The 5,436-nt window shown below is 38.4% G+C and overlaps 1 non-coding gene across 1 annotated transcript; it reads right to left on the reverse strand.

The window, feature by feature from the left end:
• Window positions 1-3,232: 3,232 nt before the first annotated feature.
• On the reverse strand, window positions 3,233-3,340 carry LOC112761580 (small nucleolar RNA R71). Its single transcript, XR_003181968.1, has one exon. It is a non-coding gene; the product is annotated as a small nucleolar RNA R71 (small nucleolar RNA).
• Window positions 3,341-5,436: the final 2,096 nt, after the last annotated feature.

A 5,436-nucleotide genomic window follows, 5' to 3' on the forward strand; every position in this document is an offset into this window, starting at 1 on the left:
TGTTGGATTCTGACCTCCCTGCACTCAAAGTTAATTTTCTGGAGCTACAGAACTCAAAATGGCGCGGTTTCAATTGCGTTGGAAAGTAGACATCCAGGGCTTTCCAGCAATATATAATAGTCCATACTTTGCCCAAGTTTAGATGACGCAAACTGGCGTTCAACGCCAGCTCTCTGCCCAATTCTGGAGTTCAGCGCCAGAAAGGGATCAAAAACCAGAGTTGAACGCCAGAAATGGATCAAAACCTGGCGTTCAACTCCACAAATGGCCTCTGCATGTGGAAAGTTAAAGCTCAGCCCAAGCACACACCAAGTGGGCCCCGGAAGTGGATTTATGCATCAATTAGTTACTTCTGTAAACCCTAGTAGCTAGTTTATTATAAATAGGACCTCTTACTATTGTATTAGACATCCTGGATTGTATTTTTGATCCTGTGATCACATTTTGGGGGCTGGCCATCTCGGCCATGCCTGGACCTTTCACTTATGTATTTTCAACGGTAGAGTTTCTACACTCCATAGATTAAGGTGTGGAGCTCTGCTGTTCCTCAAAGATTAATGCAAAGTACTACTGTTTTCTATTCAATTCATCTTATTTCGCTTCTAAGATATTCATTCGCACTTCAACCTGAATGTGATGAACGTGACAATCATCATCATTCCCTATGAACGCGTGCCTGACAACCACTCCCGTTCTACCTTCGATTGAATGAGTATCTCTTAGATTACTAATACAGGGGACCGAGTCCGAGATATTGGGATCTTCGTGGTATAAGCTAGATTGATCGCGGCATTCATGAGAATCCGGAAAGTCTAAACCTTTTCTGTGGTATTCCGAGTAGGATTCAATGATTGAATGATTGTGACGAGCTTCAAACTCGCGATTGCCGGGCGTAGTGACAGACGCAAAAGGATAGTAAATCCTATTCCAGCATGATCGAGAACCGACAGATGAATAGCCATGCCGTGACAGGGTGCGTTAACCATTTTCACTGAGAGGATAAGATGAAACCATTGACAATGGTGATGCCTCCAGACAATTAGCCGTGCCGTGACAGGGCATTTGGATCATTTTCCCGAGAGAAGACCGAAAGTAGCCATTGACAATGGTGATGTATCACATAAAGCCAGCCATGGAAAGGAGTAAGACTGATTGGATGAAGATAGCAGGAAAGCAGAGGTTCAGAGGAACGAAAGCATCTCTATTCGCTTATCTGAAATTCTCACCAATGATTTACATAAGTATTTCTATCCCTATTTTATTAATTAATTTCGAAAACTCCATAACCATTTGATATCCGCCTAACTGAGATTTACAAGGTGACCATAGCTTGCTTCATACCAACAATCTCCGTGGGATTCGACCCTTACTCACGTAAGGTATTACTTGGACGACCCAGTGCACTTGCTGGTTAGTTGTGCGAAGTTGTGAACCATGGTATTGGCATCGTGTTTTTGGCGCCATTACCAGGGAAAGAAAGAGCGATGAATTCTACATAATCAAAGTGTAATCACAATTTCTGCGCACCAAGTTTTTGGCGCCGTTGCCGGGGATTGTTCGAGTTTGGACAACTGACGGTTCATCTTGTTGCTCAGATTAGGTAATTTTCTTTTTATTTTATTTTCAAAATTTTTTCAAAAATCTTTCAAAATTTTCTCCTTTGTTTTTGAAAAAAAAAATTTTTAAAAAAATGTTTTGAAAAATATATTTTTCTTCAAAATTTTTAAGAATGAATTCTAGTGTTTCATATAACATGTTTTAGCTTGGCTGGCTATTAAGCCATGTCTAATTCCCAGGATTTTGATTGAGGACTATGAATTCATTGCTTCCTTTTTCCCAAATATTTTCGAAAAAATTAAAAGAAAATACAAAAAATTCATAAAATCATAAAAATCAAAAATATTTTTGTGTTTCTTATTTGAGTCAAATCAAATTTTCAATTTAAAAATCTTATCTTTTTCAAAATATTTTTCAAAAATAAAATCTTTTCCATTTTTCTTAGTTATTTTCGAAAATTTTAAAAATATTTTTCAAAAATCTTTTTCTTATGTTTATATCAAACTTTCGAAAATAACAATAACAATTAATGTTTTGATTCAAAAATTTCAAGTTTGTTACTTGCTTGTTAAGAAAGATTCAAACTTTGAGTTCTAGAATCATATCTTGTAATTTCTTGTGAATCAAGTCATTAATTGTGATTTTAAAAAAAAAATCAAATCTTTTTCAAAAACTAATTTCAATCATATCTTTTCAAAAATATCTTCTTATCTTATCTTTTTCAAAAATTTGATTTTAAAATATCTTCTCTAACTTCTGATCTTCTTATCTTTTCAAAATTGATTTTCAAATTTGTTTCAACTAACTAACTAACTTTTTGTTTGTTTCTTATCTTTTTTCAAAACTACCTAACTAACTCTCTCTCTCTCTCATTTTCGAAAATCTCTTCCCTCTTTTTCAAAATTTCTTTTTAATTAACTAATTATTTTATTTTTTATTTTAATTTTCGAAAATTACTAACCTTTTTCAAAAACTATTTTCGAAAATCACTAACTCTTTTTTCAAAAATAATTTTCGAAAATTCTCTTCTCTCTCATCTCCTTCTATTTGTTTATTCATCTACTAACATCTCTCCCTCACTCACAAAAAAAAAGTGAGGATCTCTATTATTATTATTTTTCTGTGCCCTCTTCTTTGTCATATGAGCAGGAGCAAGGACAAGAATATTCTTGTTGAAGCAGATCCAGAACCTGAAAGGACTCTGAAGAGAAAACTAAGAGAAGCTGAATTACAACAAACCAGCAAGCACCTGTCAGAAATTATCAAATAGGAAAAGAAGATGGCAGCTGAAAATACTAATAATGCAAGGAGAATGCTTGGTGACTTTACTGCACCTAATTCCAATTTACATGGAAGAAGCATCTCCATTCCTGCCATTGGAGCAAACAACTTTGAGCTGAAACCTCAGCTAGTTTCTCTGATGCAGCAAAACTGCAAGTTTTATGGACTTCCATCTGAAGATCCTTTTCAGTTCTTAACTGAATTCTTGCAGATCTGTGATACTGTTAAGACTAATGGAGTAGATCCTGAAGTCTACAGGCTCATGCTTTTCCCTTTTGCTGTAAGAGACAGAGCTAGAGTGTGGTTGGACTCTCAACCCAAAGATAGCCTGAACTCTTGGGATAAGCTGGTCACGGCTTTCTTAGCCAAGTTCTTTCCTCCTCAAAAGCTGAGCAAGCTTAGAGTGGATGTTCAAACCTTCAAACAAAAAGATGGTGAATCCCTCTATGAAGCTTGGAAAAGATACAAACAGTTGACCAAAAAGTGTCCTTCTGACATGCTTTCAGAATGGACTATCCTGGATATATTCTATGATGGTTTATCTGAGCTATCAAAGATGTCATTGGATACTTCTGCAGGTGGATCCATTCACCTAAAGAAAATGCCTGCAGAAGCTCAAGAACTCATTGACATGGTTGCTAATAACCAGTTCATGTACACTTCTGAGAGGAATCCTGTGAGTAATGGGACGCCTATGAAGAAGGGAGTTCTTGAAGTTGATACTCTGAATACCATATTGGCTCAGAACAAAATATTGACTCAACAAGTCAATATGATTTCCCAGAGTCTGAATGGAATGCAAGCTGCATCCAACAGTACTCAAGAGGCTTCTTATGCAGAAGAAGCTTATGATCCTGAGAACCCTGCAATAGCAGAGGTGAATTACTTAGGTGAACCTTATGGAAACACCTATAACTCATCATGGAGAAATCATCCAAATTTCTCATGGAAGGATCAAAAGCCTCAACAAGGCTTTAATAATGGTGGAAGAAACAGGTTTAACAATAATAAACCCTTTCCATCATCCACTCAGCAACAGACAGAGAATTCTGAGCAGAATCCATCTAGCTTAGCAAATCTAGTCTCTGATCTATCTAAGGCCACTGTTAGTTTCATGAATGAAACAAGGTCTTCCATTAGAAATTTGGAAGCACAAGTAGGCCAGCTGAGTAAAAGGATCACTGAAATCCCTCCTAGTACTCTCCCAAGCAATACAGAAGAGAATCCAAAAGGAGAGTGCAAGGCCATTGACATAACCAGAACGGCCGAACCCAAAGAAGGAGAGGAGGACGTGAATCCCAAGGAGGAAGACCTCCTGGGATGTCCAGTAATCAATAAGGAGTTTCCCTCTGAGGAACCAAAGGAATCTGAGGCTCATCTAGAGACCATAGAGATTCCATTGGACCTCCTTATGCCCTTCATGAGCTCTGATGAGTATTCCTCTTCTGAAGAGAATGAGGATGTTACTGAAGAGCAAACTGCCAAGTTTCTTGGTGCAATCATGAAGCTGAATGCCAAATTATTTGGTATTGAAACTTGGGAAGATGAACGTCCCTTGTTCACCAATGAACTAAGTGATCTGGATCAACTGACATTGCCTCAGAAGAGACAGGATCCTGGAAAGTTCATAATACCTTGTACCATAGGCACCATGATCTTTAAGGCTCTGTGTGACCTTGGTTCAGGAATAAACCTCATGCCTCTCTCTGTAATAGAGAAACTGGGAATCTATGGGGTGCAAGCTGCTAGAATCTCATTAGAGATGGCAGATAATTCGAGAAAACAGGCTTATGGACAAGTAGAGGACGTGTTGGTAAAGGTTGAAGGCCTTTACATCCCTGCTGATTTCATAGTCTTAGATACTGGAAAGGAAGAGGATAAATCTATCATCCTAGGAAGACCTTTCCTAGCCACAGTAAGAGCTGTGATTGATGTAGACAGAGGAGAATTAATCCTTCAATTGAATGAGGACAACCTTGTGTTTACAACTCAAGGATCTCTCTCTGCATCCATGGAGAGGAAGCATGAAAAGCTTCTCTCAAAGCAGAGTCAAACAAAGCCCCCACAGTCAAACTCTAAGTTTGGTGTTGGGAGGCCACAACCAAACTCTAAGTTTGGTGTTGAACTCCCATATCCAAACTCTAAGTTTGGTGTTGGGGAGTTTCAACAATGCTCTGAACATCTGTGAGGCTCCATGAGAGCTCACTGTCAAGCTATTGACATTAAAGAAGCGCTTGTTGGGAGGCAACCCAATTTTTATTTATCTAACTATATTTTTCTTAGTTATATGTCTTTATAGGTTCATGATCATGTGGAGTCACAAAATAAACAAAAAAATTAAAAACGGAATAAAAAACAGCAGAAGAAAAATCACACCCTGGAGGAGCATCTGTCTGGCGTTCAACGCCAGAACAGAGCATGGTTCTGGCGCTGAACGCCCAAAATGGGCAGCATCCTGGCACTGAACGCCCAGAACAAGCATGGTTCTGGCGTTCAACGCCAGAAATGGCAACAAATGGGCGTTGAACGCCCAAAATGGGCACCAACCTGGCGCTGAACGCCCAGAGTTGTGTGCAAGGGCATTTTACATGCCTAATG

This window comes from Arachis hypogaea, chromosome 16 (assembly GCF_003086295.3).
Source record: "Arachis hypogaea cultivar Tifrunner chromosome 16, arahy.Tifrunner.gnm2.J5K5, whole genome shotgun sequence".
Lineage (NCBI taxonomy): Eukaryota > Viridiplantae > Streptophyta > Magnoliopsida > Fabales > Fabaceae > Arachis > Arachis hypogaea.